We start from the raw sequence: 26947 nt of genomic DNA, 5'->3' as shown, positions 1-26947 counted from the left end.
ACATGGTTCATCCAAATTATGCAAATTTTTAAGTTATGCAATAAAATTTTCACACATAAGTACCATTTTCTCATAAGTTTAAGTTAAATCTCTTAGAAATGTTCATACGTCTGAAGCAAGGCCGATTCCAAAGTCACACATTTACGATAGTATTAAGAGTAGATCTTCCTCTTTTCTTAAAAATACCACCAAATGTGACCAATGCTAATCTGAAAAACAGTAGTATGATAATGAACTTTGATATACTGTCTTAACTTCTGACAAAACATCATGGAACTGACAGAGTTAAGTCCATGGGTATGAATTACCATAGCTGAATGAGTAGTTCATAATAAACCAAACTGACAGGATTCCTCATGGAGAATGCTTTGAGCACCTTTTCATCATTTCCCCATGTTCTGTAAATGTTTACAAGTCATTTTTCTCCATGTATATTTAGACACCACCAGTTATAACCTCTTAGTTGATGCTACTTTGGGTAACACTGAGTTAGTTTTCTCAATTGAAAATTGTTTATTTCCTACTTTTTTGTGGGGACTATTTATATGGACTAAATCTTCAGTGACTTTACACTCAAGATTGCCTTGTCAAGTAAGCTTGTCAGCTGTCAGATGTGTGTGTGGATCAACAAGGGTCATGGAAACTGCCCTAAGCCTCTGCTCAGTTTTTCAATCGACAATTCTGGTGAAGTGATTTCTTCAGAAGGAAGCATTGCTTTCTAGAAGAAAGATGGAGACTCAAAAGACTCAGGAAGAAAAGAAAATTTACGAGGCTCAGGAAGGAAATGAAGCTTACAAGACTCAAGAAGGCCCTAAAATTTACGAGAGTCATGAGGTCCCCCTGAGGGTTCTAAAAGTGATAAATAATTGTTAAGGAAAGAAGACTCTCCAGTTGGCTAAGCTGCCTATAAGCTAGCTGTGTATGGCATTCCAAGGATGCAGCTTTCCTGAGTTGTCATCCAAGTTGGGGTGGTTTTTCATAATATAGCTTCCATTGAATCACTCATGTGCTCTATAGTAACCCCTCATCCATACATCTTTAAGCAACCCAAAAAACTCATTGGTTCACTAAGAATCACTTAGGCAGCACTGTTTCTTTGGTCTCCCATTCACTGGATAAAGAGAAGCATGTCCACACCACATGTGGACAAGTCACATAATAAGTACTGCTATCATTCTCAACAATCTCAATTATTCAAGCTACTGTTTAACCACAAGAGTAATAGTTAGGTTGGAGATATGACTCAGGAATAGAATGCTTGCCTTGAATATGCAAATCCTCAGTTCAAGTTCAATCCCTAGTAACACACATACACACACACACACACACACACACACACACACACACAAGGTAACACACACACTGTAAAAGTTTTAAACATGTTTATTTTCACTACACAAATATTTTCAATCATTACAATCAATCATCTTTCAATTACTTCAACATCATCAAATGGCTTTCTTGCTTGACTAACCAAACAGTTACTCAGAAACCTTGTGTCTCTATTTGAATTTTTAATTTTTATGTGGAAATTGTTATAAAAAAGATATCTAGTCTTGCCTAGTATCTTATGAGTTTGAGAAGCTGTGATGTGCACTTAGCTGTTTACCCTGATACCAATATATGCTGTTTTAGTTTATGTAGCTATAATGCCACTGTATAGTACACACAGGACTTAGTCTGTGTTTCATTCTGAATACATGTAGCATTTGAGATATTTGGATTATAACGGTGTCACTGTGATTGGTAGTAGACTGAGCAGTCATGAGAAACTATGACATCATATACTGTCTCAGTGGTAGCTTTGTCTTTATAATATATAAATAGCCATAAGTAATCCATAACAAATGATAACATTCTTTTAATATAGATATTAACATTTGAATACAGTTTCAGAAGTCATGAGGCATCCTTCTTCCTTTGATTTGTATTTAACAATTTCAAAATATAAAATATACTCAAACAATGTATTTTTCAAAAGTAAGCAATACGCCATAGTTGGCTTATAACCCACAGTTGGAAAGCCCTAGATATAAATGTCATATACTTTATGCTTAAAAGAGTAATAGCTGAGGTTATTGGTCAAAGTCTCCGTATGTTGCAATACAACTCAAATTAAATATGAAACATGAAGAGCATAAAGTGCTCACTTCAAAAGCAACATATTTCCTCACACAATATTAAGGTTAAGCATTAAGGTTAAGCATTCCAACAGACAAATATTCCTTTTATGGCAGTCAATGGCTCAGAGAGTAAAGGCACTTGCTGCCACACCTGATGACTTTAGTTCAGTCTCCAGGACCCACATGTCAGGGGGAACTAAGCAAAGAGCTGACTCGCCCAGACTGTCCTCTGACATCCACATGAATAGATGCAAAAACAAACAAACAATGTAAGAGATACTCCTTTATGTGTCCCCGAGGCAGTGTTTCTTGGTGTGTAACCCATGAGCCAAGCTTTTGAGAAACTGAATATATATTGAATTGAATATATATTCCCCTATGATTTTATTTCATTAGGAATGCAAGCTTTTAATAAACTGTCTGTCCAGTTAATACTTGTGTTTGCTAAAATTCAAGATCAACTTAGTATTATAAATTACAATATCAGTTATATGGATAGACATAAATACACCCTAAATTAAATCTTTAAAAATGAAAAGACAAGGTTTTTAGAAGAAAATAAGATTTTGTATCCAATTAGATTCAGGCTCACAGAATAAGGATTTTTCTAACAAATTCATGTTAGGACAAAGCAAAAATAAGAAACCAAGTCTTAAAGATTTATTAAATAGATGCAAACAATGCACACACACTCCATATACATACCATGCAAACACTCAAACACACCACACATACATACACATGCATATACATACTGACACACACATACACACATACAGACAGACAGACACACACACACACTGACACACCTTATATGCATCTGCATACATACACATAATCCCAGTCATACACACCTGATATAAATACACATATTCTCACTCATATACACCTCACATGCATACACATGCATACACATATATATGCATACACTCAAACACACTTCACATACATAATTATGCATATAATTCACACACACTCAAACACACTTCACATACATGCACATGCATACATTCACACAAGCAATTTTCTGTTACTCAATATAAAACTACATTACCCATCTATTGAATTTTTATAACATACTCTGTATATGCTATAATTTCAGGCATTAATGCCCATGGTTTTTAAGAGTTTTAATATTTGTATATAGGAAATTTATTCAGTAAGAAAAAAGTAAAAGTTTCAAATATGATTTGAAATCTTGTTTCCTTCAAAAACCTTGTGTTTGATTTAAAACAACAACAGAACTAAAAACCTTTATTCTTTGAAACTTTGAAGCTGAGGGCAAGATTAATATAAATGATATTTTTATTTAATCCTTACACAATACAGGGGTTTGGGAAACATCTTACATTTTAATTAAATTTTAAATGTTTTAAGATACATTCACATAAATCTAACTCTTAAATATGAGAAAAATAAACAGTAGTTGCTTAAGACACAGTACTGACCACAGAACAACCCAGGCTAACAATGATGATTTTTTTTTAAAGAATGCATCTGGCTGTAATTGCTTATGAGAGCCTACATTCTGAAATCAAATTATAATCATGATGAAAATAAAGCCTGGAGTTTGAACATTCCTTCCCAGCCATATGCTTCATAAGCATACCTTAAGATAAGAACTTAAACACATTGGAGAGCTCTGTATTCTTGCTTAAGAAACCAGAGCTTTTACTAACTACATAAATAATATCCCAGCAGGAGCAAAATAATAATAAAAAATGTGAAAAATTCTGCTCCCTTAATGGTATTCTCATCCATGTCTTCTGATCAAAATGCATTTATTAGTTTTCCCATTGCCAGTTACATGGAACCAAAGCTTTGCATCCTGTATTAACCAAAAGAGAGTTCCATGTTACCCAATTGTGTTCGGAACTGTCATCTACTCTGGAAGGCAGATTCTAATTATACTTAACAGCCTCCAATTGTTGGATATCAGACTAGTGAAGTCTGTTAATTTAAAAATGTACACAAAAAAGCTAACTTAGAAAGAAATCGGTAAGTATTCACAAGCAGTCTGTGGCAATGTGGACTAGGCAGAGGCCCACTTTGTTATGAGACCTATTTGTGGGTTGCTGTTGCCACACTTCTTATTCAGAAGTCAATACAGTGCTGGTTATGGAACAGAGTCTTTCCAAACTCCTTGTCCTGGGTACATGAGAAATTAAATCTCCAGTTTCTGTTGAAGTTAGATTTGGTCAGACAATAGAGTGTTGGATACTAGATTGTCAGCACAAGCAAGTGCAACACTTCACAGGCTAGCGCATCAAATGCACTGTATGCCACCTGCCCAAGCTTCATCAGGCTCATATTGAAAAGAGACAGCTGTGCAATATTGGAAGCTGTGTGATAATGATGAGACTCTTAACAAAGGTCACTCAGTGACTCAAAAAGACATAGCATCCTCCTGTCATTGCTCAGAGAGGACTTGTGAGCAATAATCAATGTGTGTGTGTGTGTGTGTGTGTGTGTGTGTGTGTGTGTGTGTGTGTGTGTGTGTGTGTGTGTTTTCAGATTGAAAACCTTTTAAAGATGGTTGATTGATTGAACATGTCTATCTGTGTGCCTGAGTGTGCATGTGCACCCTGTGTGTGCAGGGGCCTGTGAATGGCAGAGACCCTGGAACTAAAGTTACAGGTATTTTTGAGTTGTGATGTGGGTGCTGGGAACTGAGTTTAGATCCTCTGCAAGAATACTAAGTACTTTTTAACAGCTGAGCCACCTTTCTAGCCTCCAATACTGTTTTTTGATTCAACGATCTCTTAATACAGGATTTCATATAGCCCAGGCTGGCTTCAAACTTTTTATTTGGCCAAGGATTGCCTTGAAGTCCTGATTCTCCTGCCTTTGTTCAGATCTCTATTCAATTGTAACTGTTGGGGTCAATTAATTCTGCAGGTATTAATACTTTACTTAAAGCAACTGGCAGGACACACGAAGAGCAGATTATGTTTCTTTCTTCGTTATGAAGCAAACCCACTAATACTCTGCCTCCAAAGCCTGATTGATGGTCAACATCATTTTTTACTTGAGTCTGCAGTAAAGCTGAAAGACAATATCCTTGCTTTATCCACAGAAAAGCTGAGTCGTATTCAGTTTCCCCATCACATATAAATGGGTAAAATGAGCATTAATTCTACAGATTTCATTCTTCTTGACTGACAACCCCCGTAGTACAAAAGCATTTAAGTGAATGTTTTAAGAAAGAGAATAAACTAGAATAGGCTGAAACCTGAAAAGCCCTTGCTTCATCTGAAGATAGTCTACTCAGAGCTGGTAGAAGAGTGGGGAGCTGTGGCAACCAATATTCATTCATTTTATTATAATAGTGAGTTTGAAGACGTGCTGCTTCTGCAATTTCAGGAATGTTAGATCATGTTCCACAACAGCACTGACATGTCATTAAGCTCATTATCTATTAAACCTATGGGGAACTTGCCTATAAAATAAAATTGTACAACAGTGTGTCTTACTTTTAGAAATGAATGAAGTACGAGGTTCCTTACAAGTTACTTGCATCGTCTCTGTAAGCACCTGATTACAAGGAGCTTTTCCACTTAAATTTGCATTTCTTTAATACAGTGGACGATGTTTTATTTCCCATGGCAGCTCCTCCAGAATTTTCTCCCCTTCCTAAGGGGAGAACCCTTAGGAACCCGCTATTTCTGCTCTCAGCAGTCGGGCCCTGAAAACCTGCAGAGCACTCTACTCGGGCTTCACTTACCTTCTTCTCCTTTCGCCTGTCCTTATCCTCATCTGTTTGTCCCTTGTCACTTCCCTCACCAGAAGAGTCACCCTCTTCTATGTCTCTCAAGCCTTATAGCAGGCTGTGTGGACTCCCAGTACACACTCATAGGAATGTCTGTCTATGTATTCCCACTTCCTCCAGGTTTTCTATGTCAAGCTTCATTTTTCCTAACACATGCAACACTTAATTCCTTGCAATTAATTTCCCTCTCAGTCTAAATCATATTTTATATACTCATTACACACTGGCATTGTATACACTCATGTGATTGGACTTCCCATTTCTAGTGGGATGAACTCAACAAGTGTCTTTCCTTCCTATACTATCTGTTTTCAGGTACCTTGTTTAGTGACAAAAAAAAGAAAAAAGAAAGAAAGAAGGAAAGAAAGAAAGAAAGAAAGAAAGAAAGAAAGAAAGAAAAGAAAAGAAAAGAAAAGAAAAGACCAAGATAGATGCTATTATTTAGTACAGAAAGACTAAAAATATGCTCTTTATCACTGTGACTTCAGGAATCTAATGGCTGTACTAGCCTCTCATCATCTTTAAGCAGACACACAAGGAAAACTAGATCATTCTTTTCATTAGCCTTTGCACACTGAGACTTTATCTGAGACTACAGAGAGTTTAGCTCCAGAAGCCAGTATCAGCAGGGCCAGGGCCAGGAAAAACTGATCTGGTGGTTAGAAAGGTCTCAGTGCTGTGACACCCACATTAGCCAGATCTCATTGTCTTCTTTATAAGACAGGCGCGATGTGAAGGGGCGGGTGAACCGTCTCCATTCTCACTAAGTCAGAATCATGGAGGCTGAAATAGACTTGAGTGGGAAAGAGACAGGCAGACTATCTGGAGATCTGGATGCTGACTTAACTGCAAAGGACGGGTTTGCACAGCTTCCTTCCAGCATCTTCCCCGAGGACTAAGTGCTTTTTCTTACATTATGTCACCGTTTCCAAGTCTACTACAGAAATACTCCGTGAATCAAAATGCAGACTCGGTTGGCAGGGTTCTGTGTTTGACTGAGATTTGTTTATGAACATGACATAAGATTTTAAGCCTCTTTGGTAATTAACTAGATTGAAATGACTAATATAAGCAAACTGTATGAAGATCAATATGCCTGCATTTTAAAATGTATACCATTTGCAGGGACCCTCTCACCCCCATTTTTTTCAAACCTTATATGATATGAAGCAAAATGACCAGGAAATATAATTCAATATGATTCCAGAATTTACTCAAGTAGCAACAACTTAACAGAGATAAACAAAAAAATATGTGCATAGTCTTATCTGACAAGGCTTTAACGAATGACCTAATTTCCACTACAGACATGCAAACTAGCCTGATCCTATGCCAACTTTTCAGACATTTTGTAACGTATTTTCTCTCTCTACTTAAGAATCAGGTCATAGAAAAGCAGAACGTTTTTACTTCCTAAACATTCCTGAGAGAAATTTTCCATACTATAAAATCATTTAGCTAATAAATTACTTTTTAACAGAATAAAAAACACCCTAGATAAACCAATAAGAATTTATGGAAGATATGTAAGGAGTTTACAAAGAATCATTGCAGACACTGAAATTTCTCCTATTATGTAAAGTAATATGAGAACTTACTAATTTATTTGGACAGATGAAGAATGCTTTAGAAGAATTTTGAAATAGTATAATAAAAATAAATCTATTTATGTCTCCCCTCTGCATCACTGTAGAGTGTTTCCACCCCACCTCATTTCCCACCTGCTTGGAAAGACACATTCTGGCAGAATGTCCAGGACTTAATATCATTCCTAACCACACACAAATTGAATTCCTGCCTCATAGCATCAAATCCCCAGGGAATAAAATCTGGCCACATAGAAAGAACATAAACTGTTCCCTCACAAGATGGCAGATATTTGGCATACAGCTGCGAGTTTGTTTAAACAACTTGATTAGTAGTATCACCTTGGCATGTTCCTTGTTTATAATCATTCCGTGTCATTTGCCTATAAAAAGTAGAAGCACACATTTTGTTTTATGGGCCTGGTTTGAATCAATAGGGGCTTCCCTGACCTGACTCAGGAAAACACCGTGTGCATACAAACAAGGAGGACAAAGATACCAGCAATGGGTTTTAAATCCCACCAACATTGCTAGAAGAAGGTTTTGCTCAGCTGCTTTAGTAAGCATAGTTAAAATTTGTTATTAAAAATAGAGATAATTCTTACTATACTTCCTGTCTAAACTCATTGTGGGTGAGTGGACCATGAGATCTTTGAATATCACTTTAAAATACTTCTTACCAGGAGAGATAGAAGTGACGTATTAAAATATTTTTGAAAAGGCAATAAGCTAACTAAACTGGCTTGATGGTAGGCGCTTGATAATTGAATATTAGAACTCTGACACTTTTAGCAAAATTAGCTCATGTCTATTTCTACAAGGGCTGAGCTAATGGGAAATTGCTTTTCTTTCTCTCTTTCTTCATCAGCTATCTTCCCTTCTAACCTAGCTCAAGGATTATTTAGTCCTCCTTGTTTCTTTATATGTTCTCAATTCTCACCCATTACTCTTCTTGTAAGACCACCGTCCCTTACCCTTTTTATTCTAAGCATCAGAGGTAAAGCAACATTGTTCCGTACTATGAACGTGTGTATCTTCTGGTCCGACATTCAAGGTGACCTGTGACAGCTGAGCCTCCCTCAGCTTTCATGATTCTGAGCCTATGGCACATAACTGGCTGACACAAATGTGTTTTTCTATTAGCGAATCATCAATATGGATTAGTTATCATTTTCCTTGCTTTGACCTCTTCTGGCTATGTCATGAAAAAACAATAATTCTGAAGAGAACCCCCCCACTCTCTGATCATGCCTTGCCCATCTTGCTATTTTTTCTGTGTGTTTGTGAAATGAAATCTTGCCTCATGTATGCCTTCCTATTCTGGTCTTGGCTTAGTACACTGGCCGTCAGCAGACAATCTTAACCTTCTCCCCAAGCTAGAGTTTCTCTGTGGCAGTGGTTCTCAACCTTCCTCATGCTGTGACCTGTTAATAGAGTTCCTCATGTTGTGGTGACCTTCAACCATAAAATTATTTTGGTTGCTACTTCATAACTGTAGTTTTGCTACTGTTATGAATTGTAAGTATCTTTGGAGAGAGAGGTTTACCAAAGGGGTTGCAACCCACTGCTTGAGAACCACTGCTCTAAAGCTCTGGGACCATCTTCTTGCTGGATATTGCTCTCTCAGTAGTACTGGATCTTGACACTTAGGTATGTCTTCTTTCAACGTTCTCCTCCCTAGCTCTACACCAGTGAGAAGAGCCATGCTATTCCACTGATGATATTAACACTACAGCTATTATCAGATACATTACAAACAACAGTAATTACTAAGACTTTCAAATATTCATTACATGCCAGGCACACTAGCACTAACTCAATATTCACAAAACATTCTGTCAGATAATTACCATTATTAACATCTAATGAAGAAAGGCTCATGTAAATTTCCAGGGTCACATAGTATCAGATGGGTTTTCTGTCTTTGTATCCTAAACATTTAAGAACCTCCCTATATGGAGTGTGCACATTGGCATCCAGAGTGGGAGTCACTTTATCTTTCCATTTTCTCGACTCTTTTGTTGTCTTTGTAGCAGCTTCTGCTTTTTATAATTCTCATTTACCTTTCAAGCAGACCTCTCCACATTCTCATTATTTCACTTACATGGATATGGCATTCTTTGCTTCTCATGCCATTCAGTCTACCCTCCCTGATCTGGACCAAAAACCCCTCTATTAGTAAGATCTGATAAGTCACTTCCCTGGTTTCAGTAGTTCTCAGTTACTTTTGGGATAGAAACACAAGTTCAGTAGAGACACTGCCTTCCTCATCAAAGCTCACTCTGGTCACCATTCTCTCCACATGAATGGCCAGGAGACAGGAGATCCAAAATTAAGCCTGGACTGTATCTAGAATTAAGGTTCAGTGGTATATTAGGATCATGAGCAGGATAATTAACTTTCTCAAGCAATTTAAACTTGGTGCCTAAAAGTAAGAAAGTATGAGTTTCCAAAAATATCAGAAACCGTCAATTATATCTTGGAAATACTGTGTTTGGGAAAGCCAGTGAGCATCTCAACATTTTAGCAAAAGGAATTTGATTTAGGTAAAAACTGCACGTTCACAGAACTGAGGAATGGTATCAACTCTAGCACAGTGGCCATTTCTTCACCTGATCTTGTGGATTTGATTAGCTTCCACTATTTCTTGGAACTCTCTACTTAGGTGTAAATCAGAGGAAAACCACCTCCCATTTACTTGGTCTCCTTGTTTGCCATGAGGAGAATCTTGAAGCCTCCTTTTGGAATCATCCCTATGGTGTCTGCATCTGAGGGTGCGGGGGTGGGGTGGGGGGAAATGTGTCACGTGACAGGCAACTGTGCAGTCTGGAAAGGCAGCAGTAGGTAGCATGCTCTCTGCTGGGGCAGCAATGAAGTAATGGTGAGCAAGATGCCAGCGGGCCACCGCGGCTTAATAAAATCACCACCATGTCCAGTAAACCAGAGGAAGATCTCTTTTAGGACACAGAGTAAAAGAATATTTGAAAAACCATTCAACTGCACTCTGGAATAATGACTTAGCCTTAGGGCATGTCTGTTAGAGAGTTTAAGAGCCGGAGTTCTCTCACTCTAAGGACGAATACTGCACAGAACTTGAGAAGTACTGTTTAGCAACTTCGCTGATACCAAAACACTTATGGGTACTTGGAAAACTCAAATTCTGCCAGAAATAGTAAATGCATGCTAGTTTTCCATGTGCAAATGATCTGTTACAGCATCAATAACTCTATGATGGGAATATTTGAAGCACAGGTAAAATTCTTTATAGGCTATGACTGTGTTACTAAAATAGTGTTTAGTATGTAAGAGACACCTAGAAATGGTTACTGTCCTTAACACAAGTGGAAAAGAGAGCCAAATTAAATTAACTTGTTAAAAAATTCAAGTGCAGTATATGCACTCGTTTATTTATCCACTGTCTATTAGTTCAAAACTGTGCACTGACTCCTGGACACTGGGCTCGATTCTGGTGATGTAATGTTGCAGCAGATACAGTCGGCCGCTGAGGGAGAAGAAAACAGAGGTAGAACCTACTAAGCTGAGGTATGTTTTATAGGTTAGACACTTACGATGGTTTTTAAATGACTTAACTCACTTAACTTTCATAATGTAATCGTGAAATTTATGGTTCACTGCATTTGATAAGAAAGTGTATTTCAAAGATTAATGTGGTTTGTCACAGCCATAAATACGGGAACTTACAAGGCCAGCATTTCAATTTTGTGCTCAATCCAGTGGTATCATTCTTTAATCTTCCACTATTCAGCTATGACACTGAAGTTTTTTAATATCAACTTAAGCATATTGGCTTGGACTTCTTGAGAATGAAAAGACCTATAATCTCTTAGCTGCTTATTTAAAATATGTATGGATTATTTAATATCCATTAAAATTAATATACATATCAATGTAAAAAATTGCTCTAATATAACCTTAAACTATTTTGGATATAATGTTTTTATAAACACATGTAGGCACAGATTGTCCTATGCCATGTTATTTCACATGAAATTGTCGAGTGAAAGCTGGATAGGGGCATAAATTTTGCCTTGACTATTTCTACTGTAATTGACAATCTAATTATTATCATCACTCAGTTACTTCCATTGAAATCCAAATCTATTACTCAGCAAATATATGTGTGTTATCCACTGCCCACAGCTGAAGATTCATCTAAATTCTGGAGACCCAGAACACCAAGTTTCAAAGGCCAGGAGTTAGTGGCTGCCCCTCATCCTTTCTTTTTCTATTTTGCTAATATTTTTGTCTCGTTTCTTTATTTTGTGCACTTTTTTCCTTTGAAGATGAAGGCATTTGTGGTTGGTACACCTGTTGGTATGAACTAGGAAAGGTGAGATAATAAATCATACGAGAAGGTTTTAAAAAACATCAAAATGACTGCTGTACACTAACAGCTGTTTCAGTGAAGACCTCCCAAACCTTAGGCTCGCCTGTTGGGATATGTCCACGAAATGCCCGTCTGGGTTCATGTGGTGAGTGTTTCATCTGTTACTGGTGGCAATATTTGTGGGGGGGCAGGGTAGGGGGGCTTCTAATACCTTTAGGAAATTGGGCCCAGTTGGAAGAGGCAGATCCCATAGTCCTGGTGCGGAACATTGCATGTGACCCCCAGACCTTTGTGCTTCCTTCTAGCTGCTATGATGTGTGCAGCTCCATTACACCACTCTCCTATCATACAGCTAATACTGGGAACAGAATGAACAACTCTTCCTTGTGCCATTTGTATGTCATGGACTTAGTCACAAGAAGGAGGAAAGTGAACAGACACCGTCCTATAAAGGAATTTGCCCCACTTTAAGACTCATTTAACTCGATATTTGATTCTGAGTTACTTTAAATAGATCATTTTTGATAACTCTACATCAACCCTTTAATAAATAACCTTTTTAAAAGATTTAACTTGAATTAAAATATGTAAAAACTACCAGACCTGTGTATGTTTCAAACAAACTTAATTGTAACTGCACCTTTCCCATTGACAGTACAATATAATCCAGACTGCTTATCTTTTCATAAGGTCCCTGGCCACTGCCCTCAGTTCATCTTATACTGTTCTTCCCAGCACTCACCATGTACCACAAACTGTGGCCCGCAGCTGTTTCTCCACACACACTGTACCCTTCACACTTAGGTCTTTGTACTCACTACTTCTTAGCACACTCACACCATTTCTTCCCACTGGTCTCTTGCTATTCTGAACTCATTTCAAGTGTCACCTCTTGAGAGAAGACTTCCATCATTTTCCTTTTAAGTTTCTCTTCAATCCTTACTGTGTTCCATGCATTTACTCTCTTTTGTGTTTATCACATAAAATTACCAACGTTAATTTGGTGTATGTATTGGTCACCAACTTCCTTCGGTAGAAAGTAAGTGACATAGGACGATCTTTGTTTTTGTCACAGCTCTATTCCCTTGGGATCTCTCGTTTTCTTTTCCATGTCTGTAGAATACAGAACAAAAAGGTAATTCTTGGTAGCAAGAGATTCCACCAAGACAAAATGATGATGTGTGCAGATTCTCTGCCTTTCTAGTGATCTTGCTGTCCTTTATTAATTTTCATGTTTCTCAATTGACATTTTCATTTCCTCTACCACTTTTCACAGGCTGTGCATCTGCTACATACTATGGAAAGACTAGACTTGCTTTTTATTTTTTTAAAATAATTTAACTTTATCTTATGTACATTAGTCCCAGGAACTGGAGTTACAGACCGTTGTAAGCTGCCATGTGGGTGCTGGGAATTGAACTCAGGTCTTCTGGAAGAAGAGGCAGTGCTTTTAACTGCTAAGCCATCTCTCCAGCCCTGTAGACTTACTTTTTATAAATACAGCATCTCTCCCATGTATTCTCCAAACAAGTGACTTATTTGAATATAGTGTATTTAAGACACCATGGATTAAATTTTTCTCATTTTGAAGTTGTACATACATGAGGCTTTTATTTATGAGTATATTTTGTAGTATTGTAAGATAATAAAGCTAAGATCAACAATTTATTATACAATAGATTATATTTATTTTGCCTTGGTTAATTTCTAATACATTCAATTCTAGCTATACCAAGAGATGTTAATTTGGGAATTTGGGGGTGGGGAATAATTCAAATATTCTTTACACAGATGCTCCCATCTAGGTGAGCCAGATTTGCATTTTAGAAATATGAATGTGATAGAAAATGATTTTGTCCTGTTGGGTAATAAAGGTATCTTCTGTAGATGCTAGCTACAACTTTCACTGAGTTATGTGTGAGAAAGCTACACCCTGGAACAAGCAGCAAGGAGCAGGGTCCTTAAAAACAAAATGACAAGAACTTTCCAGCACTCCATAGGTAAACACAAGACCTCCTCAAAAGCTTTGCCAGTATATGTTTGCATTAAAAAATAATATAATATATTTCTTAGCATAGCTAGAAATATGCAAAGTAGTGTAGTCTTAGTTCAAACACATTAAAATTTTCATAAACAAAAGATGAAGCATGAGTCTTTATGGAAATACTATGTACTCAAGTATGTAAGTCATCTGTACATATATATCTACCTTGGCTTTCAAACGTACTTGGTTTATTTTAGTGATGCTATCAAGAGGCATTTCAGACATTACAGATTACATAGGTTTGAAACAAACCCTAACAAACCGCTCCACCCTGCAAGAAGATCAATCCACAGAGCTTCACTAGGAAGGGCAAGATAATAACTCCTGACTCCAAATAGAAGTCTGATTATGGAGACCTTTTATAAAATACACAAATAAAAATACCATTTTCTGCTCATGGTTCCCATGTTTATAATGTTTCTGTCCTATACAATTCCACCTTAATGGTTTCTCATAGTATCAAATTCAGGACATGTTCAAAACAGACAATTCCACATTTTATGACATAATTGATCTGAAATATTTAACAGTAACCATGAATATTGTCTACAGTTGACATTTTACAAATGTTTTAATTAAAATACATTTAACTCACTTCCCACTATTTTCTCCCCTCAAGTCCTTCCCAACTATCCTTCTCTAACCCCTCTCATGACCCCTGATTCTCAAGTAGATAATCTCTTTTCCTTGAATTTTATTTTTAAATATACATGTACATACACACACACTTACATAAAATTTACCGAGTTCATTGTTGTTGCTTATGTGTATATATTATTAAGGCTCTGCACTGGACAGTCAATAAGAGGGGTCATCTCTGGGAGAGGCTAATTCTCTTTCTCCCAGCACTCAGTAGTTACCTGCAGTTCTTTGTCTGTGTGGGAACCCACAAGATTTAGCCCCTTCCACACTGACATGTCTACTGATACTGCCATTCTCCTGGCCTTGTTTACGCAGCCATTTCTGGGAAAGACTTTCCCAGCAGGCTTCCTGGTATCCTGCTCCTCACAATCCTTCCACCTCTTCTTCTGTGACATTCCTGGAGCCCCAGATGCCTGATGTAGCTCCACCTTCTGGATCTAGCCTCCCTACATTCTGTTGATCTCTGCATTTTATGTCCAGTTGTGCTTTTTGTGATAATCTTCATTTGCTGTAAAAAGATGCTTTTTTTAAAAATAAGAAGTGGTAGCTAAATTTATATGTGGATATTAACGTGAGATTTATAGTGTAGTAAGGAGCTGGGCTCAGCTAGCCAAGTGATGGTAGTTGATTCTTTTCTAAGGTCCATGACAACACTAGTCCCAGAAAGCTGGCTAGGTTTCCAGTACCTGGCATGATTTCCCTCCTGTTAAGTAGTCCTTAAATTCAACTAGACAGCTGTTGTTTGCCTCAGACATGCAAGTGCCACTTACTGCACCTTTGCGCATATCTTGTCCATGCTTGAAATTTTTGTGATTCATAGGTGTTGCAGCTGGGTAAGGCAGTATAGTTGTTTCCCTCCTCTGAGAGTTTACATTGCATTTTCTGGAACCATGGGAGCTAGGCTGCAGGTAAGAGGCTTTCAGGTCAGACCCAACTTGAATCATAAAAGTCCTACATCCTAAATGTGTGGTGTCTTCAGCAACAGAGACCTACTCTCAACCCTGAGGGGCAAGTGATGACTTCATCAATAATCTATACTGTTTTGGGAGTCACTTGAACTACTCAGTCCAACATATTACTCCACAGATAGTTGTTCAGGGCTCATTCATTCACAATAGCTGAAAATGGAAACAATCTAAATGTCCTTCAACAGATGAATGGATAATAAAAATGTGGCACATGTACACAATGAATACTATTCAGCAATAAAGAAAAATGAAATCATGGCATTTTCAAGGAAATGAGCAAATCTAGAGAAAATTACATAGAGTGAAGCCACCCAGATCCAGGAAGACAAAGCCACATGTTCCCTCTCATAGTGGTTCCTAGCCCCAAATCCTCACATAGGATTATAGGATATTGAGTAATTGCAAAAACAAAGAAAGCATAAAAGTATCATGGGGAGAGTAGGAGAGAAAAAGCAGGATTCAGGTGATATAAAGTGAGAAATGTAATAACATGGGTGGCTGGAACTAGAAAGGACAGAGGGAGGTCAAAACAGAAGGAAGAGGAGAAAAAGCAGAAAAATAATGCCAAGATTGCTTGATAAAGCAATAAGAAATTATTATTCTATACTTACCTAAAATTATATATAATACATATAAATTTATGTGTATACATACATACAGAGAGAGAGAGAGAGAGAGAGAGAGAGAGAGAGAGAGAGAGAGTGTTAAGCTACTTGGACTAACAATGCTACCCACAAAAACTATAGCCAAACAAAAACCCCAGTCCCAGAAATCTCTATTCAATTAACATTTTAAGATAACTAAATATATGACTTTTATTTAAAGGTTAGACATGTGAAAGAGTGCTTCAGCTAAGAACTCTTACATGCATCCACTGAATACCACTGCATTTTGAAAACAATGGAATTCACAACCGAATACAAATACTGGTAGCTCTTCTGTGCACCTCTGACTATGTAGAATGACAAAATTCAGAGAGTGCCCGGCAAATGATCTGCCCTGAGACTATGTTTGTAATTAAAGCATCAAGCAGAATATAGATATATACAGTTCTTCCCTAATAAGAGAACATTGTAACATATAAAACAACCAATGACTAGAAACTAGCCTTGAAAAACAGGAAAAAACTAATGAAACGCAGAGCACTCCACTCCCGGCAAGGTGGCATAAGGGCTGAGCTTTTTCTTTTTATTAGAATTGGCAGGCCAAGAGCCCAGGAATGCCTGTCCTGTGAGATGTATGTACTGACCTCAAAGGGTGAAATGCAGGGCTGTATTTATTCAGGTGAAAAAATACAAAGCTTGCGTGTTGTTCAGCGGTGATCAAACAAAGAAGATTCCAAAGAATGTTCTCCATTGTGTGGCTTTCAGACCTCAACCGCTGCATTTCCAGAATGTTGTGGTAAGCCAGAAACATCAAAAAATTTTAAGGTCAGTGACAATTTTACAGAAAACAGTTTTTCAAGGAGGGGATATTTGTAATATTTCTATGTAAGTAATATTAAGAGAAATTTTTTGTTGTAACTTTCCTAGTGAGGAGATCCAATGCGTTCAGTTCTGGATGGAGGATTAGAATGCTCCTTGGTTTCCACTTTGTCAACTTCACCAGGATAACATATTCAAATTATTTTTTTTTTTACAAACCTCTTGCACGCTTCCTAAGGGATGGATTTAAGACTCAAGCCCAGAGATGAAGAGTTTAGAATGGTAATTCCCATCTCAGTGTCAATTCTCTCCTCTGTATAACTTTCTTCAATAATTAGCTGGTAATATGATCTTCCATGGGTCTTGATTTTCTTACTTATGAAATGAGGAAATTAAAACAGATCATTTACAAACCTCCTTTGAGATAGGAAACTCTGGGATTCTACAATAAATAACTTCAGGAGTTCCAAAGTTGAGAAGATCCTGGGTGGCAGAACAGAGTTTGACATGGAATGTGAAATATGGGGTTTTAATAAACAGAAAGGAGGGAGGGGCACATTCCAGGACTATGGGACTGGGTGAACTTGGGAGAGCTGATGTAATAGTCTCATATGCAACCAACCTTCTAGAGAGGATCCTCCTGATCAGGAGGGAGGAAGCTGATTGGCAGGCTGAGCCAGACAGTGGGGAGGCTTGATTGTCCAGCAGGGGGTCCAAGTTTTATTTTAGAAGCAAAACTAATTTCTAAGGAGATTAACTTTTATAAAGTGTATTCTGTCAAGATTAACAAAAACAATAAATATATGGGTGTCTCCAAAAAGGTAAACTTCATGTGATCACTCTGTCCATACAGGAATGAGTTGCCAAAAGTAGGTTCAGTCAGGAGCTAAAGGAGGTAACAAAGGCCACCTTCTCAGTGGAGTAGCAAAGACATAGCCAATATTCATATTTTATTTAAACATTCTCCTTCCTTGCAATTGCGTATTGATCCATGTACTACCACTGCACCATAGCCTAATGGTTATTATTTATTATTGCTAAAATATAAGATGTAATATAAATGTAAGAGCTGCAATAACTTTCTCTGTGTGCAGTAAGATGGCAAGTTGTTTTTTTACATGCATTGGATGCTACATTGAATGAAGGATTTAATTCTCATCATATTGTCTAAGAAGTTAGAGGATACTATTTGTAAGCAAATAAAAGCAGCTAGTAACAGTTTCACAATGGAGACAGAGGGGAAACTCAACAGGCCTGGGCAGTATCTGAGCAACTAAAGAGCTAAAATGGTGTGAAATGTGAATCTCATTAGATGGGACAGAGTCTGAAAAACTCTCCTAGGATTTGATTCTAACAGCGGTAAAATAGAATTGCCATCAAAGTTGCCATGGATTTACTTAATCTTCAACATGTAGGCTATACTTGCTTGCTTAGTATAAATCTGCAATTAAACTATAAAAATGGTTCTTAGAGCATTACCTCTGGGATCCTTTGTTCAAAGTTAGTTCCCACAAGAAGATGAAAAATATTGAGAACCCGAATCACTCAGTGTTACTTGTGCCAGATCCACAGTGGAGATCCCAAGGCAGGCATATTTAACGAGGGAGTCAATTGCTGCCTCAGTTCTAATTTGGCCTTTTCCAGTATCCAATATGTTTCTCTCAAATGAACTGGTCTGTAGGGAGCTTCAAAACTCAGGGTGTGTGAAGAAAAGGAACAGTGGGGGTGGGGAGGATCAGCCCTATGACGGTTTTGTATGAGCTTCAATTTCTTACAAAGTTATGTCAATTGAATTGCATGGCTTAAATTAACCACATAAGCACCTTAATTAATCAAAAATTCCCCTTAATACCAACTATCACACATACTACCATTTTACTGTGGGGTAGCATATTTCTTCATTGTCCTGCATATGGTCCAAATTAGCACCTGCAGAGTTCAGTTATTAAATGAGAAACAGCGCTTTACTTGACCTGTGGAGTTCTTGTATACAAGAACCTATCCAACAGCGTTGTGCCTTCCCTTATCAGATGTGTGTGGTATGACATAATGAATGTAATACTTCAGTGCAAATGGCAAGATTTCAATTCCCAAGCATGGGGTCATGTTTCTCAGTTCCTTGTTTTGAAAGCAGACATTATGCATTGGGTAGCTCATGTTGAAGCCCTGGATTTTTTTCCCCCTTGGAGATCTCAAACCAAATCTGAGAAACTAGTAACCCAAATTTAATAACAGTTGGAAAATGTATGTGCTGAACAAGAACTTGGTAGATTAAGTGATGAAAGCGCCAGCAGAATGCTAGGTGAATGTGTGGGGCCAAACCAAGATCTCTTTTATCTGGAAAATCTGTCAAGGTACCTTGTGTTGCTTAGAACATTAAATTCTAGTTTCAAGATCTCTTTTTGTTTGCTGCTTTTATAAAGCAATGTTCAGGTCCAAGTCCAAAATGATTTTCCAATATTGTTTAAATTATATTAATCACATAAGCCAGTGTAATTATAAAGTGGTTAATTGTTGTCTCAGTTGTAGTTTGCCTTTTCCTAGGAACCAGTGTGTGGGGTTTTATTTGTGTTTGTGAACCATACTATTTTATCCATTCTTTTGGATAAATGTAGATACACACACACACACACACACACACACACACACACACACATACACACACACACACACACACACAAATCTCTCTCTGTCTCTGACTCTCTTACACACACATACACACACATATAGAGACACAAACTCTCTTACACACACACACACACGCATACAAACACACATCTGAAATTTAATGGACAGAGAAAGTTTTTTTGTTTTTAGAGACAGGGTTTCTCTGAGTAGTTTTCGTGCCATTCCTGGAACTCACTCTGTAGCCCAGGCTGGCCTTGAACTCACAGAGATCCTCCTGCCTCTGCCTCCTGAGTGTGGGGATTAAAGGCGTGAGCCACCAGCGCCCAGCTGAGAAAGTTTTAAGAGTGCAAATAGACAAAAGAGAAAGATGCATATCTATTTACTTCGGAAAGGAATATTATGTTAGGTAGTAGTTATAATAAAATGTGTTCATGCATTTGTGTGTATGTGTGCATGAATGTGTCTGTGTGTGGTAGGTATGTGTGCATGTGTGTGTAGAAGCCAGGGTCACCCTTGTGCTTCTTCCTGTAGCTGCTCTTTCACTTTTTGTTAAGGAAGTGTCTCTCACTGCACTTGGGGGTTAATCTTTCATCTGGAATGGCTCCCCAGCAAGGCCTAGGGTACCTCCTTTTTCTACCCCTCAGTGCTGGTATCACAGGCACATCCATCGCACATGGCTTCTTGACAAAGAAGCTGGGAATCAAACTTGGGGCCTTGTGCTCCTGCGGCAAGCTCATTACTAACTGAGTTATTTCCCCGGCCCCAATAAAAGGGTTTTAAGATGATCAAAAACTAGTAGTCCTCAGTTCTCGAGGCTTCTCTTTTCTGTCGCCTGGAATCCTGTTGCTTGGCAGCCTGTGCACGCGTGCGCGGACATGGCTTCAAACAACTCTACCCAACACACAACTCAAAGCTCCAGGGCCTGTCCTACCCAGCCTGGGCAGGGCTGCTCCCAACAGAGCATCAACCCTCTGGCCAGCAGAGCTAGAGTGGTTATGTCCAGTCAGCTGACACTTCAGTATATATGGCCAGAGCCACTATGGTTCTTCTTATGACCGAACCAAAGCACTAGGGCACTCAGGCAGCTCCGCAGGGATATGGTTCCACTGGAGACTATGGCGGCAGCCCAAGCTCCCAATCTTCTTATGGGCAGCAGTCCTCCTGTCCTGGCTATGGCCAATAGCCAGCTCCTGAAAGCACCTCAGGAAGTTATGGTGGCCATTTTCAGAGAAGCAGCTCTGGGCAGCCCCAGAGTGGAGGCTGTGGCCAACGGTCTGGCTATGGTGGACAACAAGAAAGCAACAGACAGTAATGAGGCCCCCATAATCCACCTCAGGGTTATGGACAACAGAACCAGGACAACAGCAGCAGTGGAGGTGGTACATGGGGTGGCGGAGGCAACTATGGCCAGGGCCAGTCTTTCCCTGAGGGATGGAGGCAGTGGTTGGTTATGGCAATCAGGACCAAAATGCTGGTGACGGTGGTGGCTATGGGGGAGGCCAGCAGGATGATGTGAGTCATGGCAGAGGTGGTGGAGGCAGTTACAACCAAAGCAGTGATGGCTATGAGCCCGTGGAGGTGTCTAAGAAGGTGACCATGAAAGTGAAAGTGACCGTGGTGGCTTCAATAAATTTGGTGGCCCTAGTGATCAAGGATCGCGTCATGATTCCAACCAGGATAATTCAGACAACAACACCATCTTTGTGCAAGGCCTATGGGAGAATGCTACAACTGAATCTGTGGCTGATTATTTCAAGCAGATTGGGATTATTGAGACAAATGAGAAAACTGGGCAGCCTGTGAGTAATTTGTTTACAGACGGGAAAACTGGCAAGCTGAAGGGAGAGGCAACCATGGCTGGGGAGGATTTCCCAGTAAAGCTGGTGGAGGTGGTGGACATCAGGGAACTGGAGACCGGAAGTATTCTAATTCTACCTGTGAGAACATGAACTTCTCTTGGAGAAATGAATGCAACTAGTGTAAGGCCCCTAAGAGAGATGACTCAGGAAGGGACCAGAAGGCTCTCATATGGGGGAGATGACTGTCATGGCGTATATAGGAGGATATGATCTGGGCAGCTACTAGGGCCCAGGTGGTATCCCGCAAGGACTTTCGAGGGGGACAGGGTGGTGGGGATAGAGGCGATTTTGGTCCTGGCAAGATGGACTCCAGGGGTGGGCTCAGACAGGAGAGTAAGGAGAGTCCATATTGGCATGGCTCAGGAAGTTCTAGGACAGCTCTTCTTCCTGTACCCAGTGTCAACTTGGTTATTTTGTAAACTTTCAGTTCAGGGTTGCCCATGGAGTTATTTGTGTGTATGTCAACTACTGTAATTGTAACCACTCTGGTTCCCATTAGAAACCATCATTTTAGTTTTTAAAAAAATCTAGTATTAATGACAAATTATGAGTATATCTAACCCACTGTATAAAGAACTAGGATACAGATTTAAGTTACTATATAAGATGTAGATAGTATTATTTTCTATGAAGTCATTAAAATACTGTAACTAAGGTATATGTTCTAAAACTTAGGAAAGGAAATTTTATAATGAAGGAAGGGAATTATCCTGATGACACAAAAGTAATTTAAACAAATATTTATTGAGGGTGAATGGAAATAGTATATGCTCAATAATATGCCAGAAAAAAAAGCTTTAAAAATATAAAACTATAGTTAGATCATATAGTGACTTCTCACGCTGATGAAGTTAAATCAGTTTTATGGTTGGTAGGGAAAATATGAAATAACAATTTCAATGTAAGTAACAAAAATTAAAACAAACATACACATAAGAAAAGTTCTGCAGTACCCCTGAACAAAGGAAATGTCGCATGCACTCGGCATCTTACATCCTGGCAAACCAGTCATACCACAGAAAGATGGAAAGATACAGCCCATTTTGGCAAACGTTTAGAGATGCACGGCCACTCCTGGCAAAGTTGGGGAGTAGTTCTCAGAGACGATAGAACTTTAAGGTATTAGGCGACCATTTAGAAGGCGAATGTGAACAAATAGGTTTGAAGTCGATGATAGCCAAAAAGTAATAAAAGTTGACTGATCAGCCAAATGTTGAAATACTGTAACTAATGAGCACTCCTTACAACTCAGAAAAAGAAATTTAATAATACAGAAAAAGAAATGAACTATATTTTCATGATAACTTATAAATAGCATATATATTATATGTAACATATATATATATATATATATATATATATATATATATACATATATGGAGCATTTTCTATGCACAAGAGACCATGAAAATTATACATGGCTAATGAAAATCTCAGAAATATCTCAAACCCAATCATATAATCAAAAATACAAAATTATACACACTTAAAACCCAATGAAGTATTATTTTTCAAGTCAGGTGCTGTTTTTGTTTTCCAAAACTGGTGTCATATAAAGATTCCAATACTAGATGTAAAACAAAAGATAACCAGATTACAACCCACAGCTCCAGAGAAGTTAGCTAACAAGGAGGACTCTGAGAGGGGTGCATGGATTGCCCTGGGAAGAGGAAACAGATGAGATCCCCTGAGTAAACTGAGGACAAGGTGGGGCAATAGAGGATGGGGATGGGGGATGTGAACATAAGAGAACAGAATGGTCGATCTGGAACAGGGATGGAGTGGGAGAGCAATGAAAGAGATACCTTGATAAAAGGAGACATCGTGGGGATAGGGAGAAACCTGGTGCTAGGGAATTTCTTGGAATCCACAAGGATAACCCCAGCTTAGACTATTAGCAATAGTGGAGAAGGTCCCTGAAATGGCCTACCTTGGTAATCAGATTGGTGAATATCCTAACTGTCATCATAGAGCCTTCATCCAGTAACTAATAGAAGCAGGTATATCTGTAAATTTTATGTTATTAAATTAATATCAATCTCCTCTCCTACACATCCCTTAGAAATGACAAAATAAGAAAATATTGTACCTAATAACTAAATGAAGGGCTTTTGACTTTATAAAAATAGAATTCCTGGGCACTAGATTTGGCCTCATAAAGGATCTATAGAGACATAAAGTTGAATAAAATATTAATCTGTGTACTTAGATGAAAATTTACTAGCAGAACTTTTGAGACGTTTTGAGAATCTGTAGATAGTTCACAGAGCTCAACATTTACATAATATCCTATAGAGATTTCCATTTCTATCCACATCACAAGATTAACCTAAACTGGAGATAATTCATTCTATAGAATTAAAAAGAAATGGAAGTGTTGTAGAGCAGGGAAAGAATTGACAAAATCTGTAGACCAGATGGAGAAAAATGGGATGACTGAGAGGTAATTCACAACCCATAAATCAGCACTGATGTCAACTGGCGAACTGCTGCAATAGAGAGGGAGATTTCTGACCAGGGGTTCCAGGGCCGTGCTTGGCAGCAACATGTCCAGCATTCCTACCAACAGGAGGGATAATGACCCTGGAGGCATTATCCAGACACAGCATTTAATCAGAGCCAGCTAAGCTTTAGCTTCAGTTTCTCTTCACATGTAATGGAGATGAGATTTGAAGTTTCCCAAGAACCGCATTGTAATTCTAAGACAAGTACCAAAGAAGAGCACAGTGGCAATAAAATAACATTTTCTGGACTCAGTAGGACAGATGCATGTAGGAACTCACAGTGGTTGTGATAGCATGCTCCAGATCTGTGCGATCTCAGGACGGACCAGCAAGGAGAGGGAGTTGGGCATGACATGTAGTCAAAGAGTCACTGGCAACTTAGCTGCCAGGAAAGAGAAAGTTAGTTTTCTCTAAGAGTGCAACTCTGGATCAGACAACCATGCTCCAGCAGAGAACACCACACCTGAGAATATCTGGGCAGTGGTGTCTTGATTTTTAAAGGCTGCTGTGCCTTATACTACTTGGAGTTAGGAATGAAACATAACTACTCTTCCATCTCCAGATGTCTAAGTCTTTCCAAAATGAAGCCCTGGGTTTGTGGGACTTTCTAGAGTACTGTGAATAGTCACTGCCCAAGATCACACTTTGAAATGTGCATCTGCCATCTGCTAAGTTACCTTTGGAAAATTCCAAGTATTACGTCCTTCCTCCCTTCCAACAGTTCAGAAATAATTCTTTTGTCTGATTTTATATACCTAGGTTCCTGGACAACTTGAGAGGTGGGTAGCTCTCATTTGGGTTCTAATACCTAAGAACGGTCGCCTGCAGTATCCCCGGCTGCACTTTCAATTGTGTTTTTTTCATTGGTCCCACTTTTTTTTTTTCTCTTTTACTAAATCAATCTTGGTGATTTATCTTGTTTACCTGATTCACACCTCTCAGCACTCCTGTGTCCAAGTTGTCTTTAATCTTGTGTTAAACTACCCCATTAGCTTCCCAATGTTTGGAACATTAAGGTGTATGTACGGAATCAAAATGCAAGTTTTTCTTTGCTACAAGAAAGAATACATATAACATGCTTCCATAGAAAAGGGGCTAATTTCATAATTGTTAGCAATGCTAGAATGGGTAAGGAAAGAGATTAAGCCCTACCATGCCATGCCTAGTTCCCCTAATTTATACTTTACATAAAATGTTGGGGCTGGGACACATCATATGGACAGTCCATTTTGCTACCTGTACTGTAAGAATGATAGGATTTAAGCTTTTAAGGATTAAATAGCTTTCTGATGACAATACAGCTTGTTAGAGTTCATAAGCAGATTTCTGACACTACAAATGCTAAGTATATGACTGTTTCCACTGCTTAATACAACTGTATCATGCGGTTTTTTATATTATTAATGTCTTCATCAGCTAGCTATAATTTATGGTGGCATTCTGTTGATAAAAGAAAGTATTATTTGAAGTATTAATTGTGATTACACATGTAGACCCTTTAAAGGCTAAGCAAGGAGAGAACAAAAAATATAACTTATAGGCAAAATTCATGTAGACTTTAAACACCAAAACCAATGAGGAAAACAAAGAAATTTGGAGGTCATAGGCTTCTAGATCTCAATGCTTATTTTAAGTTACCTTTCTTAAACAGCAATGTGTGCACACACTGACAGACACACAGGCCAGTCAATGAATGACACAGCCAAGAAGCAAAGTCTCACTTATATAGTCAAACAAATCTTTGAGAAGGATGATAACACTCTCCAGGGGCATTAAGGACAGTGTATCACAATTAATATTGTTGAAATAGGATGACCCCCCCCCCATCTCAGTGTCTCATCCTGGTTTCCTATAAAAAGCCTTTAGTTAAGCAGGTTGTCAGCTCCCCATTTCTGGTACCTACTCTTGCAACACGGGAGCCCTGTCTTCTTTCTCTATCTTCAGCTCCAGCCTCATAATGAACTTCTTTCTAAAACCACCCTCTGTGGTCTATGAATTTCATCCTTTGAAGCTGTGAGAAAAGAACTCGGAGGCCGCCGAAGCAGTGGACATTTTGTATGATAGCACACATCTGGCACACTACCTCCTGAGTTACTGCCCATGTGAGGCAAGAACACAGGCTTCTACAGAACTCAAGTGCACCTCCCATTTCTCAGATCAAAACGGTTGTTTAAATATAAATAATTAAAAAGTCTATTTGTTGCACAGAGTAACATCAGATCTGTTAGTGTCCTCTGGCTTCGTTATTTTTAAATTAATTGTTCTCATTGACAGTTTTACACACACACACACACACACACACACACACACACACACACACACTGTATTCTCTTTAATTATACCACCATTCCCTCTAATCTTTCTCTCACCTTGTCAGCCTCCTCCCTCAAATCTCTTTCCCGCATTCACGTCTTCTTGTTTTGTCTTGTAACCCAAGATTAAACAGACATATTCCTCCTGTCTTCACTTTAAAACAGAAATCACAAGACATACTATGAAAAGCAAATATAGTACAAGGTTTGTTGTATAACAATAGGAAGGGAGGAAGAGAGGGAAGAAAAGTAGGTTTAAGTAAGTATTTCTTTGCCATGAAAGAGCTTGTGGCAGAGACTAAGGAGGGTCTTCTGAAGGTTCTGTGTGGGTCAAAAGGATAGGAAAGCTTGCATTAGGGGAGGGGGGCAAAGAGCAGGAGGAACTATTTGTGGAGGCCACAGTAAAATATGCCCTAATTTGTGGTCACCAAAGAAAGGGGAAAGATCACCAGAGAAGATTGGATCCTCTGATAGAAATGTGGACGAGTGTGCTTTTCTGGAGGATATTCTGCCTTGGCTGCCAAGTTGAACAGCACTGAGTGTCTTCAGCTCACCTCTCTGTGCAAGCCCCTACTTTGAAGATCAAAGTTGCTACACAGGGTCTCACTTCATGTGTTCACTTGAACTGGAATGAGCAGAGAGGTCATCTGCTGGCATCTCTCAAGCCATCCTCTGTTTGCATCTTTCTTCCACTGCTTACCTGGAAGCAGCTACTGCTGCTAGGGCCAGGGATGAAGGAA

The 26947-nt window shown here is 38.6% G+C and overlaps 1 protein-coding gene and 1 pseudogene across 2 annotated transcripts in view; one reads left to right on the top strand and one right to left on the bottom strand.

The window, feature by feature from the left end:
• Positions 1-26947, bottom strand: part of Cfap299 (cilia and flagella associated protein 299) — a 527989-nt gene that overhangs the window by 249475 nt on the left and 251567 nt on the right. The gene's annotated exons all lie outside the window — the stretch shown is intronic.
• LOC102924521 (RNA-binding protein FUS pseudogene) lies at positions 20305-21578 on the top strand (annotated as a pseudogene).

Source organism: Peromyscus maniculatus, chromosome 10 (assembly GCF_049852395.1).
Source record: "Peromyscus maniculatus bairdii isolate BWxNUB_F1_BW_parent chromosome 10, HU_Pman_BW_mat_3.1, whole genome shotgun sequence".
NCBI classification, from domain to species: domain Eukaryota; kingdom Metazoa; phylum Chordata; class Mammalia; order Rodentia; family Cricetidae; genus Peromyscus; species Peromyscus maniculatus.
This window is presented reverse-complemented; position numbering and strand designations above follow the sequence as displayed.